This window comes from Oncorhynchus kisutch, unplaced genomic scaffold (assembly GCF_002021735.2).
Source record: "Oncorhynchus kisutch isolate 150728-3 unplaced genomic scaffold, Okis_V2 scaffold1979, whole genome shotgun sequence".
Lineage (NCBI taxonomy): Eukaryota > Metazoa > Chordata > Actinopteri > Salmoniformes > Salmonidae > Oncorhynchus > Oncorhynchus kisutch.
Genome location: NW_022263924.1, coordinates 1 through 13,247, shown reverse-complemented (window position 1 = coordinate 13,247; position 13,247 = coordinate 1). Strand labels below are relative to the sequence as shown.

General features: G+C 43.0%; 20 non-coding genes across 20 annotated transcripts; 10 read left to right on the top strand and 10 right to left on the bottom strand.

Moving 5' to 3' along the window:
- Positions 1-23: 23 nt before the first annotated feature.
- On the bottom strand, positions 24-95 carry trnaw-cca (transfer RNA tryptophan (anticodon CCA)). Its single transcript has one exon. It is a non-coding gene; the product is annotated as a tRNA-Trp (tRNA).
- A 164-nt stretch (positions 96-259) lies between these two features.
- Positions 260-332, top strand: trnak-uuu (transfer RNA lysine (anticodon UUU)). The gene has a single exon. It is a non-coding gene; the product is annotated as a tRNA-Lys (tRNA).
- Positions 333-2,686: 2,354 nt separating this feature from the next.
- trnaw-cca (transfer RNA tryptophan (anticodon CCA)) lies at positions 2,687-2,758 on the bottom strand. Its single transcript has one exon. It is a non-coding gene; the product is annotated as a tRNA-Trp (tRNA).
- Positions 2,759-2,924: 166 nt separating this feature from the next.
- trnak-uuu (transfer RNA lysine (anticodon UUU)) lies at positions 2,925-2,997 on the top strand. The gene has a single exon. It is a non-coding gene; the product is annotated as a tRNA-Lys (tRNA).
- Positions 2,998-3,878: 881 nt separating this feature from the next.
- trnaw-cca (transfer RNA tryptophan (anticodon CCA)) lies at positions 3,879-3,950 on the bottom strand. Its single transcript has one exon. It is a non-coding gene; the product is annotated as a tRNA-Trp (tRNA).
- Positions 3,951-4,115: 165 nt separating this feature from the next.
- trnak-uuu (transfer RNA lysine (anticodon UUU)) lies at positions 4,116-4,188 on the top strand. The gene has a single exon. It is a non-coding gene; the product is annotated as a tRNA-Lys (tRNA).
- Positions 4,189-5,068: 880 nt separating this feature from the next.
- Positions 5,069-5,140, bottom strand: trnaw-cca (transfer RNA tryptophan (anticodon CCA)). Its single transcript has one exon. It is a non-coding gene; the product is annotated as a tRNA-Trp (tRNA).
- A 166-nt stretch (positions 5,141-5,306) lies between these two features.
- On the top strand, positions 5,307-5,379 carry trnak-uuu (transfer RNA lysine (anticodon UUU)). Its single transcript has one exon. It is a non-coding gene; the product is annotated as a tRNA-Lys (tRNA).
- Positions 5,380-6,259: 880 nt separating this feature from the next.
- On the bottom strand, positions 6,260-6,331 carry trnaw-cca (transfer RNA tryptophan (anticodon CCA)). The gene has a single exon. It is a non-coding gene; the product is annotated as a tRNA-Trp (tRNA).
- A 166-nt stretch (positions 6,332-6,497) lies between these two features.
- On the top strand, positions 6,498-6,570 carry trnak-uuu (transfer RNA lysine (anticodon UUU)). The gene has a single exon. It is a non-coding gene; the product is annotated as a tRNA-Lys (tRNA).
- Positions 6,571-7,451: 881 nt separating this feature from the next.
- On the bottom strand, positions 7,452-7,523 carry trnaw-cca (transfer RNA tryptophan (anticodon CCA)). The gene has a single exon. It is a non-coding gene; the product is annotated as a tRNA-Trp (tRNA).
- A 166-nt stretch (positions 7,524-7,689) lies between these two features.
- Positions 7,690-7,762, top strand: trnak-uuu (transfer RNA lysine (anticodon UUU)). The gene has a single exon. It is a non-coding gene; the product is annotated as a tRNA-Lys (tRNA).
- An 881-nt stretch (positions 7,763-8,643) lies between these two features.
- Positions 8,644-8,715, bottom strand: trnaw-cca (transfer RNA tryptophan (anticodon CCA)). Its single transcript has one exon. It is a non-coding gene; the product is annotated as a tRNA-Trp (tRNA).
- Positions 8,716-8,881: 166 nt separating this feature from the next.
- trnak-uuu (transfer RNA lysine (anticodon UUU)) lies at positions 8,882-8,954 on the top strand. The gene has a single exon. It is a non-coding gene; the product is annotated as a tRNA-Lys (tRNA).
- Positions 8,955-9,835: 881 nt separating this feature from the next.
- On the bottom strand, positions 9,836-9,907 carry trnaw-cca (transfer RNA tryptophan (anticodon CCA)). The gene has a single exon. It is a non-coding gene; the product is annotated as a tRNA-Trp (tRNA).
- A 166-nt stretch (positions 9,908-10,073) lies between these two features.
- trnak-uuu (transfer RNA lysine (anticodon UUU)) lies at positions 10,074-10,146 on the top strand. The gene has a single exon. It is a non-coding gene; the product is annotated as a tRNA-Lys (tRNA).
- Positions 10,147-11,026: 880 nt separating this feature from the next.
- Positions 11,027-11,098, bottom strand: trnaw-cca (transfer RNA tryptophan (anticodon CCA)). Its single transcript has one exon. It is a non-coding gene; the product is annotated as a tRNA-Trp (tRNA).
- A 166-nt stretch (positions 11,099-11,264) lies between these two features.
- On the top strand, positions 11,265-11,337 carry trnak-uuu (transfer RNA lysine (anticodon UUU)). Its single transcript has one exon. It is a non-coding gene; the product is annotated as a tRNA-Lys (tRNA).
- An 881-nt stretch (positions 11,338-12,218) lies between these two features.
- Positions 12,219-12,290, bottom strand: trnaw-cca (transfer RNA tryptophan (anticodon CCA)). The gene has a single exon. It is a non-coding gene; the product is annotated as a tRNA-Trp (tRNA).
- Positions 12,291-12,456: 166 nt separating this feature from the next.
- Positions 12,457-12,529, top strand: trnak-uuu (transfer RNA lysine (anticodon UUU)). The gene has a single exon. It is a non-coding gene; the product is annotated as a tRNA-Lys (tRNA).
- Positions 12,530-13,247: the final 718 nt, after the last annotated feature.

Here is a 13,247-nt window from a genome sequence, read left to right as displayed (position 1 = left end):
AGATATTGCACACATAAAATCCCTGACCATGACGTGATTTGAACACGCAACCTTCTGATCTGGAGTCAGACGCGCTACCTTTGCGCCACGAGGTCTTGTACAATGTGTTTTTTGGAGGGGATGCCTAGTTCAGATTTTGTTGACTGTATAATTTGGAATGAAGACCTGGTTCTCTGGGGAACTGTACCATCTGACAATGCCCCCTCGTCAGCACGTGCCTCTGCCCGGCAGGTTAGGTGTATGAAAATAAAAAAGCAGAACCCGGATAGCTCAGTCGGTAGAGCATCAGACTTTTAATCTGAGGGTCCAGGGTTCAAGTCCCTGTTTGGGCGATGCTTTAATGTTCACATTTCTTCACTACGCTGTCTTTCTGAACTTGCATTTTCCTTGACTTTCCATGACCTGTTCGACCTGTGGACAAAACACTCCCAGAGCCAAAACAGCTTAGTCTGAAGACATCCTCATAGTACCGATAAAGTTTGTCAAACCATGTTAAAATGAATCCTCAGGTTGTCGATTGTCTTAATAATCGATCATATTTCAACCGGACAATAGCGTATTCAATAGAAAGGAAAAACAACGAGGGGTGCGCACTCGGTCACACTCGCAAACCAGCACTGCATGCTTCCTAAGCACTGACAGAAAGGTCTCGTTCTTCTTAATTTTTCAGATAAGAAGCCTGAAAGAATGTCTAAAGACTGTTGACATCTAGTGGAAGCCATAGGAACTGCAATCTGGGTCCGAACCCATTAGAAACTCAATAGGCATTCAATTGAAAACTACCCACATCAAAAAAAATCCCACTTCCTGGACTGTTCGGGCGATGCTTTAATGTTCACATTTCTTCACTACGCTGTCTTTCTGAACTTGCATTTTCCTTGACTTTCCATGACCTGTTCGACCTGTGGACAAAACACTCCCAGAGCCAAAACAGCTTAGTCTGAAGACATCCTCATAGTACCGATAAAGTTTGTCAAACCATGTTAAAATGAATCTTCAGGTTGTCGATTGTCTTAATAATCGATCATATTTCAACCGGACAATAGCGTATTCAATAGAAAGGAAAAACAACGAGGGGTGCGCACTCGGTCACACTCGCAAACCAGCACTGCATGCTTCCTAAGCACTGACAGAAAGGTCTCGTTCTTCTTAATTTTTCAGATAAGAAGCCTGAAAGAATGTCTAAAGACTGTTGACATCTAGTGGAAGCCATAGGAACTGCAATCTGGGTCCGAACCCATTAGAAACTCAATAGGCATTCAATTGAAAACTACCCACATCAAAAAAAATCCCACTTCCTGGACTGTTCGGGCGATGCTTTAATGTTCACATTTCTTCACTACGCTGTCTTTCTGAACTTGCATTTTCCTTGACTTTCCATGACCTGTTCGACCTGTGGACAAAACACTCCCAGAGCCAAAACAGCTTAGTCTGAAGACATCCTCATAGTACCGATAAAGTTTGTCAAACCATGTTAAAATGAATCCTCAGGTTGTCGATTGTCTTAATAATCGATCATATTTCAACCGGACAATAGCGTATTCAATAGAAAGGAAAAACAACGAGGGGTGCGCACTCGGTCACACTCGCAAACCAGCACTGCATGCTTCCTAAGCACTGACAGAAAGGTCTCGTTCTTCTTAATTTTTCAGATAAGAAGCCTGAAAGAATGTCTAAAGACTGTTGACATCTAGTGGAAGCCATAGGAACTGCAATCTGGGTCCGAACCCATTAGAAACTCAATAGGCATTCAATTGAAAACTACCCACATCAAAAAAAATCCCACTTCCTGGACTGTTCGGGCGATGCTTTAATGTTCACATTTCTTCACTACGCTGTCTTTCTGAACTTGCATTTTCCTTGACTTTCCATGACCTGTTCGACCTGTGGACAAAACACTCCCAGAGCCAAAACAGCTTAGTCTGAAGACATCCTCATAGTACCGATAAAGTTTGTCAAACCATGTTAAAATGAATCCTCAGGTTGTCGATTGTCTTAATAATCGATCATATTTCAACCGGACAATAGCGTATTCAATAGAAAGGAAAAACAACGAGGGGTGCGCACTCGGTCACGCTCGCAAACCAGCACTGCATGCTTCCTAAGCACTGACAGAAAGGTCTCGTTCTTCTTAATTTTTCAGATAAGAAGCCTGAAAGAATGTCTAAAGACTGTTGACATCTAGTGGAAGCCATAGGAACTGCAATCTGGGTCCGAACCCATTAGAAACTCAATAGGCATTCAATTGAAAACTACCCACATCAAAAAAAATCCCACTTCCTGGATTGATTTTCCTCAGGTTTTTGCCTGCCGTATCAGTTCTGTTATACGCACAGACGCGATTTTAACAGTTTTGGAAACTAGAGTGTTTAATATCCACATGTACCAATTATATGCATATCTGAGCTTCTGGGTCTGAGTAACAGGGCACGCTTCTCATCCATATGCCGAAATACTGCCTCCAAGCCAAAAGAAGTTAAACTCCTTGTTCGAAGACTGATTTAAGTCTGTCAATCACACAGCATCATCTGATTTAGGAATTTGCAGTGTGCCATGCTTCTGTGAGAGACAATTATCATCTTAAGCAGCATTGGTTTGGTGGTTTTTGTAAAGCCACATTAGTTCTTGTGCTGATTCATTGACTTCGCTGTTTTAAAGAAGGCAGATATTGCACACATAAAATCCCTGACCATGACGTGATTTGAACACGCAACCTTCTGATCTGGAGTCAGACGCGCTACCTTTGCGCCACGAGGTCTTGTACAATGTGTTTTTTGGAGGGGATGCCTAGTTCAGATTTTGTTGACTGTATAATTTGGAATGAAGACCTGGTTCTCTGGGGAACTGTACCATCTGACAATGCCCCCTCGTCAGCACGTGCCTCTGCCCGGCAGGTTAGGTGTATGAAAATAAGAAAAAGCAGAACCCGGATAGCTCAGTCGGTAGAGCATCAGACTTTTAATCTGAGGGTCCAGGGTTCAAGTCCCTGTTCGGGCGATGCTTTAATGTTCACATTTCTTCACTACGCTGTCTTTCTGAACTTGCATTTTCCTTGACTTTCCATGACCTGTTCGACCTGTGGACAAAACACTCCCAGAGCCAAAACAGCTTAGTCTGAAGACATCCTCATAGTACCGATAAAGTTTGTCAAACCATGTTAAAATGAATCCTCAGGTTGTCGATTGTCTTAATAATCGATCATATTTCAACCGGACAATAGCGTATTCAATAGAAAGGAAAAACAACGAGGGGTGCGCACTCGGTCACGCTCGCAAACCAGCACTGCATGCTTCCTAAGCACTGACAGAAAGGTCTCGTTCTTCTTAATTTTTCAGATAAGAAGCCTGAAAGAATGTCTAAAGACTGTTGACATCTAGTGGAAGCCATAGGAACTGCAATCTGGGTCCGAACCCATTAGAAACTCAATAGGCATTCAATTGAAAACTACCCACATCAAAAAAAATCCCACTTCCTGGATTGATTTTCCTCAGGTTTTTGCCTGCCGTATCAGTTCTGTTATACGCACAGACGCGATTTTAACAGTTTTGGAAACTAGAGTGTTTAATATCCACATCTACCAATTATATGCATATCTGAGCTTCTGGGTCTGAGTAACAGGGCACGCTTCTCATCCATATGCCGAAATACTGCCTCCAAGCCAAAAGAAGTTAAACTCCTTGTTCGAAGACTGATTTAAGTCTGTCAATCACACAGCATCATCTGATTTAGGAATTTGCAGTGTGCCATGCTTCTGTGAGAGACAATTATCATCTTAAGCAGCATTGGTTTGGTGGTTTTTGTAAAGCCACATTAGTTCTTGTGCTGATTCATTGACTTCGCTGTTTTAAAGAAGGCAGATATTGCACACATAAAATCCCTGACCACGACGTGATTTGAACACGCAACCTTCTGATCTGGAGTCAGACGCGCTACCTTTGCGCCACGAGGTCTTGTACAATGTGTTTTTTGGAGGGGATGCCTAGTTCAGATTTTGTTGACTGTATCATTTGGAATGAAGACCTGGTTCTCTGGGGAACTGTACCATCTGACAATGCCCCCTCGTCAGCACGTGCCTCTGCCCGGCAGGTTAGGTGTATGAAAATAAGAAAAGCAGAGCCCGGATAGCTCAGTCGGTAGAGCATCAGACTTTTAATCTGAGGGTCCAGGGTTCAAGTCCCTGTTCGGGCGATGCTTTAATGTTCACATTTCTTCACTACGCTGTCTTTCTGAACTTGCATTTTCCTTGACTTTCCATGACCTGTTCGACCTGTGGACAAAACACTCCCAGAGCCAAAACAGCTTAGTCTGAAGACATCCTCATAGTACCGATAAAGTTTGTCAAACCATGTTAAAATGAATCCTCAGGTTGTCGATTGTCTTAATAATCGATCATATTTCAACCGGACAATAGCGTATTCAATAGAAAGGAAAAACAACGAGGGGTGCGCACTCGGTCACGCTCGCAAACCAGCACTGCATGCTTCCTAAGCACTGACAGAAAGGTCTCGTTCTTCTTAATTTTTCAGATAAGAAGCCTGAAAGAATGTCTAAAGACTGTTGACATCTAGTGGAAGCCATAGGAACTGCAATCTGGGTCCGAACCCATTAGAAACTCAATAGGCATTCAATTGAAAACTACCCACATCAAATAAAATCCCACTTCCTGGATTGATTTTCCTCAGGTTTTTGCCTGCCGTATCAGTTCTGTTATACGCACAGACGCGATTTTAACAGTTTTGGAAACTAGAGTGTTTAATATCCACATCTACCAATTATATGCATATCTGAGCTTCTGGGTCTGAGTAACAGGGCACGCTTCTCATCCATATGCCGAAATACTGCCTCCAAGCCAAAAGAAGTTAAACTCCTTGTTCGAAGACTGATTTAAGTCTGTCAATCACACAGCATCATCTGATTTAGGAATTTGCAGTGTGCCATGCTTCTGTGAGAGACAATTATCATCTTAAGCAGCATTGGTTTGGTGGTTTTTGTAAAGCCACATTAGTTCTTGTGCTGATTCATTGACTTCGCTGTTTAAAGAAGGCAGATATTGCACACATAAAATCCCTGACCACGACGTGATTTGAACACGCAACCTTCTGATCTGGAGTCAGACGCGCTACCTTTGCGCCACGAGGTCTTGTACAATGTGTTTTTTGGAGGGGATGCCTAGTTCAGATTTTGTTGACTGTATCATTTGGAATGAAGACCTGGTTCTCTGGGGAACTGTACCATCTGACAATGCCCCCTCGTCAGCACGTGCCTCTGCCCGGCAGGTTAGGTGTATGAAAATAAGAAAAAGCAGAGCCCGGATAGCTCAGTCGGTAGAGCATCAGACTTTTAATCTGAGGGTCCAGGGTTCAAGTCCCTGTTCGGGCGATGCTTTAATGTTCACATTTCTTCACTACGCTGTCTTTCTGAACTTGCATTTTCCTTGACTTTCCATGACCTGTTCGACCTGTGGACAAAACACTCCCAGAGCCAAAACAGCTTAGTCTGAAGACATCCTCATAGTACCGATAAAGTTTGTCAAACCATGTTAAAATGAATCCTCAGGTTGTCGATTGTCTTAATAATCGATCATATTTCAACCGGACAATAGCGTATTCAATAGAAAGGAAAAACAACGAGGGGTGCGCACTCGGTCACGCTCGCAAACCAGCACTGCATGCTTCCTAAGCACTGACAGAAAGGTCTCGTTCTTCTTAATTTTTCAGATAAGAAGCCTGAAAGAATGTCTAAAGACTGTTGACATCTAGTGGAAGCCATAGGAACTGCAATCTGGGTCCGAACCCATTAGAAACTCAATAGGCATTCAATTGAAAACTACCCACATCAAAAAAAATCCCACTTCCTGGATTGATTTTCCTCAGGTTTTTGCCTGCCGTATCAGTTCTGTTATACGCACAGACGCGATTTTAACAGTTTTGGAAACTAGAGTGTTTAATATCCACATCTACCAATTATATGCATATCTGAGCTTCTGGGTCTGAGTAACAGGGCACGCTTCTCATCCATATGCCGAAATACTGCCTCCAAGCCAAAAGAAGTTAAACTCCTTGTTCGAAGACTGATTTAAGTCTGTCAATCACACAGCATCATCTGATTTAGGAATTTGCAGTGTGCCATGCTTCTGTGAGAGACAATTATCATCTTAAGCAGCATTGGTTTGGTGGTTTTTGTAAAGCCACATTAGTTCTTGTGCTGATTCATTGACTTCGCTGTTTAAAGAAGGCAGATATTGCACACATAAAATCCCTGACCACGACGTGATTTGAACACGCAACCTTCTGATCTGGAGTCAGACGCGCTACCTTTGCGCCACGAGGTCTTGTACAATGTGTTTTTTGGAGGGGATGCCTAGTTCAGATTTTGTTGACTGTATCATTTGGAATGAAGACCTGGTTCTCTGGGGAACTGTACCATCTGACAATGCCCCCTCGTCAGCACGTGCCTCTGCCCGGCAGGTTAGGTGTATGAAAATAAGAAAAAGCAGAGCCCGGATAGCTCAGTCGGTAGAGCATCAGACTTTTAATCTGAGGGTCCAGGGTTCAAGTCCCTGTTCGGGCGATGCTTTAATGTTCACATTTCTTCACTACGCTGTCTTTCTGAACTTGCATTTTCCTTGACTTTCCATGACCTGTTCGACCTGTGGACAAAACACTCCCAGAGCCAAAACAGCTTAGTCTGAAGACATCCTCATAGTACCGATAAAGTTTGTCAAACCATGTTAAAATGAATCCTCAGGTTGTCGATTGTCTTAATAATCGATCATATTTCAACCGGACAATAGCGTATTCAATAGAAAGGAAAAACAACGAGGGGTGCGCACTCGGTCACGCTCGCAAACCAGCACTGCATGCTTCCTAAGCACTGACAGAAAGGTCTCGTTCTTCTTAATTTTTCAGATAAGAAGCCTGAAAGAATGTCTAAAGACTGTTGACATCTAGTGGAAGCCATAGGAACTGCAATCTGGGTCCGAACCCATTAGAAACTCAATAGGCATTCAATTGAAAACTACCCACATCAAAAAAAATCCCACTTCCTGGATTGATTTTCCTCAGGTTTTTGCCTGCCGTATCAGTTCTGTTATACGCACAGACGCGATTTTAACAGTTTTGGAAACTAGAGTGTTTAATATCCACATCTACCAATTATATGCATATCTGAGCTTCTGGGTCTGAGTAACAGGGCACGCTTCTCATCCATATGCCGAAATACTGCCTCCAAGCCAAAAGAAGTTAAACTCCTTGTTCGAAGACTGATTTAAGTCTGTCAATCACACAGCATCATCTGATTTAGGAATTTGCAGTGTGCCATGCTTCTGTGAGAGACAATTATCATCTTAAGCAGCATTGGTTTGGTGGTTTTTGTAAAGCCACATTAGTTCTTGTGCTGATTCATTGACTTCGCTGTTTTAAAGAAGGCAGATATTGCACACATAAAATCCCTGACCACGACGTGATTTGAACACGCAACCTTCTGATCTGGAGTCAGACGCGCTACCTTTGCGCCACGAGGTCTTGTACAATGTGTTTTTTGGAGGGGATGCCTAGTTCAGATTTTGTTGACTGTATCATTTGGAATGAAGACCTGGTTCTCTGGGGAACTGTACCATCTGACAATGCCCCCTCGTCAGCACGTGCCTCTGCCCGGCAGGTTAGGTGTATGAAAATAAGAAAAAGCAGAGCCCGGATAGCTCAGTCGGTAGAGCATCAGACTTTTAATCTGAGGGTCCAGGGTTCAAGTCCCTGTTCGGGCGATGCTTTAATGTTCACATTTCTTCACTACGCTGTCTTTCTGAACTTGCATTTTCCTTGACTTTCCATGACCTGTTCGACCTGTGGACAAAACACTCCCAGAGCCAAAACAGCTTAGTCTGAAGACATCCTCATAGTACCGATAAAGTTTGTCAAACCATGTTAAAATGAATCCTCAGGTTGTCGATTGTCTTAATAATCGATCATATTTCAACCGGACAATAGCGTATTCAATAGAAAGGAAAAACAACGAGGGGTGCGCACTCGGTCACGCTCGCAAACCAGCACTGCATGCTTCCTAAGCACTGACAGAAAGGTCTCGTTCTTCTTAATTTTTCAGATAAGAAGCCTGAAAGAATGTCTAAAGACTGTTGACATCTAGTGGAAGCCATAGGAACTGCAATCTGGGTCCGAACCCATTAGAAACTCAATAGGCATTCAATTGAAAACTACCCACATCAAAAAAAATCCCACTTCCTGGATTGATTTTCCTCAGGTTTTTGCCTGCCGTATCAGTTCTGTTATACGCACAGACGCGATTTTAACAGTTTTGGAAACTAGAGTGTTTAATATCCACATCTACCAATTATATGCATATCTGAGCTTCTGGGTCTGAGTAACAGGGCACGCTTCTCATCCATATGCCGAAATACTGCCTCCAAGCCAAAAGAAGTTAAACTCCTTGTTCGAAGACTGATTTAAGTCTGTCAATCACACAGCATCATCTGATTTAGGAATTTGCAGTGTGCCATGCTTCTGTGAGAGACAATTATCATCTTAAGCAGCATTGGTTTGGTGGTTTTTGTAAAGCCACATTAGTTCTTGTGCTGATTCATTGACTTCGCTGTTTTAAAGAAGGCAGATATTGCACACATAAAATCCCTGACCACGACGTGATTTGAACACGCAACCTTCTGATCTGGAGTCAGACGCGCTACCTTTGCGCCACGAGGTCTTGTACAATGTGTTTTTTGGAGGGGATGCCTAGTTCAGATTTTGTTGACTGTATCATTTGGAATGAAGACCTGGTTCTCTGGGGAACTGTACCATCTGACAATGCCCCCTCGTCAGCACGTGCCTCTGCCCGGCAGGTTAGGTGTATGAAAATAAGAAAAAGCAGAGCCCGGATAGCTCAGTCGGTAGAGCATCAGACTTTTAATCTGAGGGTCCAGGGTTCAAGTCCCTGTTCGGGCGATGCTTTAATGTTCACATTTCTTCACTACGCTGTCTTTCTGAACTTGCATTTTCCTTGACTTTCCATGACCTGTTCGACCTGTGGACAAAACACTCCCAGAGCCAAAACAGCTTAGTCTGAAGACATCCTCATAGTACCGATAAAGTTTGTCAAACCATGTTAAAATGAATCCTCAGGTTGTCGATTGTCTTAATAATCGATCATATTTCAACCGGACAATAGCGTATTCAATAGAAAGGAAAAACAACGAGGGGTGCGCACTCGGTCACGCTCGCAAACCAGCACTGCATGCTTCCTAAGCACTGACAGAAAGGTCTCGTTCTTCTTAATTTTTCAGATAAGAAGCCTGAAAGAATGTCTAAAGACTGTTGACATCTAGTGGAAGCCATAGGAACTGCAATCTGGGTCCGAACCCATTAGAAACTCAATAGGCATTCAATTGAAAACTACCCACATCAAAAAAAATCCCACTTCCTGGATTGATTTTCCTCAGGTTTTTGCCTGCCGTATCAGTTCTGTTATACGCACAGACGCGATTTTAACAGTTTTGGAAACTAGAGTGTTTAATATCCACATCTACCAATTATATGCATATCTGAGCTTCTGGGTCTGAGTAACAGGGCACGCTTCTCATCCATATGCCGAAATACTGCCTCCAAGCCAAAAGAAGTTAAACTCCTTGTTCGAAGACTGATTTAAGTCTGTCAATCACACAGCATCATCTGATTTAGGAATTTGCAGTGTGCCATGCTTCTGTGAGAGACAATTATCATCTTAAGCAGCATTGGTTTGGTGGTTTTTGTAAAGCCACATTAGTTCTTGTGCTGATTCATTGACTTCGCTGTTTTAAAGAAGGCAGATATTGCACACATAAAATCCCTGACCACGACGTGATTTGAACACGCAACCTTCTGATCTGGAGTCAGACGCGCTACCTTTGCGCCACGAGGTCTTGTACAATGTGTTTTTTGGAGGGGATGCCTAGTTCAGATTTTGTTGACTGTATCATTTGGAATGAAGACCTGGTTCTCTGGGGAACTGTACCATCTGACAATGCCCCCTCGTCAGCACGTGCCTCTGCCCGGCAGGTTAGGTGTATGAAAATAAGAAAAAGCAGAGCCCGGATAGCTCAGTCGGTAGAGCATCAGACTTTTAATCTGAGGGTCCAGGGTTCAAGTCCCTGTTCGGGCGATGCTTTAATGTTCACATTTCTTCACTACGCTGTCTTTCTGAACTTGCATTTTCCTTGACTTTCCATGACCTGTTCGACCTGTGGACAAAACACTCCCAGAGCCAAAACAGCTTAGTCTGAAGACATCCTCATAGTACCGATAAAGTTTGTCAAACCATGTTAAAATGAATCCTCAGGTTGTCGATTGTCTTAATAATCGATCATATTTCAACCGGACAATAGCGTATTCAATAGAAAGGAAAAACAACGAGGGGTGCGCACTCGGTCACGCTCGCAAACCAGCACTGCATGCTTCCTAAGCACTGACAGAAAGGTCTCGTTCTTCTTAATTTTTCAGATAAGAAGCCTGAAAGAATGTCTAAAGACTGTTGACATCTAGTGGAAGCCATAGGAACTGCAATCTGGGTCCGAACCCATTAGAAACTCAATAGGCATTCAATTGAAAACTACCCACATCAAAAAAATCCCACTTCCTGGATTGATTTTCCTCAGGTTTTTGCCTGCCGTATCAGTTCTGTTATACGCACAGACGCGATTTTAACAGTTTTGGAAACTAGAGTGTTTAATATCCACATCTACCAATTATATGCATATCTGAGCTTCTGGGTCTGAGTAACAGGGCACGCTTCTCATCCATATGCCGAAATACTGCCTCCAAGCCAAAAGAAGTTAAACTCCTTGTTCGAAGACTGATTTAAGTCTGTCAATCACACAGCATCATCTGATTTAGGAATTTGCAGTGTGCCATGCTTCTGTGAGAGACAATTATCATCTTAAGCAGCATTGGTTTGGTGGTTTTTGTAAAGCCACATTAGTTCTTGTGCTGATTCATTGACTTCGCTGTTTTAAAGAAGGCAGATATTGCACACATAAAATCCCTGACCACGACGTGATTTGAACACGCAACCTTCTGATCTGGAGTCAGACGCGCTACCTTTGCGCCACGAGGTCTTGTACAATGTGTTTTTTGGAGGGGATGCCTAGTTCAGATTTTGTTGACTGTATCATTTGGAATGAAGACCTGGTTCTCTGGGGAACTGTACCATCTGACAATGCCCCCTCGTCAGCACGTGCCTCTGCCCGGCAGGTTAGGTGTATGAAAATAAGAAAAAGCAGAGCCCGGATAGCTCAGTCGGTAGAGCATCAGACTTTTAATCTGAGGGTCCAGGGTTCAAGTCCCTGTTCGGGCGATGCTTTAATGTTCACATTTCTTCACTACGCTGTCTTTCTGAACTTGCATTTTCCTTGACTTTCCATGACCTGTTCGACCTGTGGACAAAACACTCCCAGAGCCAAAACAGCTTAGTCTGAAGACATCCTCATAGTACCGATAAAGTTTGTCAAACCATGTTAAAATGAATCCTCAGGTTGTCGATTGTCTTAATAATCGATCATATTTCAACCGGACAATAGCGTATTCAATAGAAAGGAAAAACAACGAGGGGTGCGCACTCGGTCACGCTCGCAAACCAGCACTGCATGCTTCCTAAGCACTGACAGAAAGGTCTCGTTCTTCTTAATTTTTCAGATAAGAAGCCTGAAAGAATGTCTAAAGACTGTTGACATCTAGTGGAAGCCATAGGAACTGCAATCTGGGTCCGAACCCATTAGAAACTCAATAGGCATTCAATTGAAAACTACCCACATCAAAAAAAATCCCACTTCCTGGATTGATTTTCCTCAGGTTTTTGCCTGCCGTATCAGTTCTGTTATACGCACAGACGCGATTTTAACAGTTTTGGAAACTAGAGTGTTTAATATCCACATCTACCAATTATATGCATATCTGAGCTTCTGGGTCTGAGTAACAGGGCACGCTTCTCATCCATATGCCGAAATACTGCCTCCAAGCCAAAAGAAGTTAAACTCCTTGTTCGAAGACTGATTTAAGTCTGTCAATCACACAGCATCATCTGATTTAGGAATTTGCAGTGTGCCATGCTTCTGTGAGAGACAATTATCATCTTAAGCAGCATTGGTTTGGTGGTTTTTGTAAAGCCACATTAGTTCTTGTGCTGATTCATTGACTTCGCTGTTTTAAAGAAGGCAGATATTGCACACATAAAATCCCTGACCACGACGTGATTTGAACACGCAACCTTCTGATCTGGAGTCAGACGCGCTACCTTTGCGCCACGAGGTCTTGTACAATGTGTTTTTTGGAGGGGATGCCTAGTTCAGATTTTGTTGACTGTATCATTTGGAATGAAGACCTGGTTCTCTGGGGAACTGTACCATCTGACAATGCCCCCTCGTCAGCACGTGCCTCTGCCCGGCAGGTTAGGTGTATGAAAATAAGAAAAAGCAGAGCCCGGATAGCTCAGTCGGTAGAGCATCAGACTTTTAATCTGAGGGTCCAGGGTTCAAGTCCCTGTTCGGGCGATGCTTTAATGTTCACATTTCTTCACTACGCTGTCTTTCTGAACTTGCATTTTCCTTGACTTTCCATGACCTGTTCGACCTGTGGACAAAACACTCCCAGAGCCAAAACAGCTTAGTCTGAAGACATCCTCATAGTACCGATAAAGTTTGTCAAACCATGTTAAAATGAATCCTCAGGTTGTCGATTGTCTTAATAATCGATCATATTTCAACCGGACAATAGCGTATTCAATAGAAAGGAAAAACAACGAGGGGTGCGCACTCGGTCACGCTCGCAAACCAGCACTGCATGCTTCCTAAGCACTGACAGAAAGGTCTCGTTCTTCTTAATTTTTCAGATAAGAAGCCTGAAAGAATGTCTAAAGACTGTTGACATCTAGTGGAAGCCATAGGAACTGCAATCTGGGTCCGAACCCATTAGAAACTCAATTAGGCATTCAATTGAAAACTACCCACATCAAAAAAAATCCCACTTCCTGGATTGATTTTCCTCAGGTTTTTGCCTGCCGTATCAGTTCTGTTATACGCACAGACGCGATTTTAAACAGTTTTGGAAACTAGAGTGTTTAATATCCACATCTACCAATTATATGCATATCTGAGCTTCTGGGTCTGAGTAACAGGGCACGCTTCTCATCCATATGCCGAAATACTGCCTCCAAGCCAAAAGAAGTTAAACTCCTTGTTCGAAGACTGATTTAAGTCTGTCAATCACACA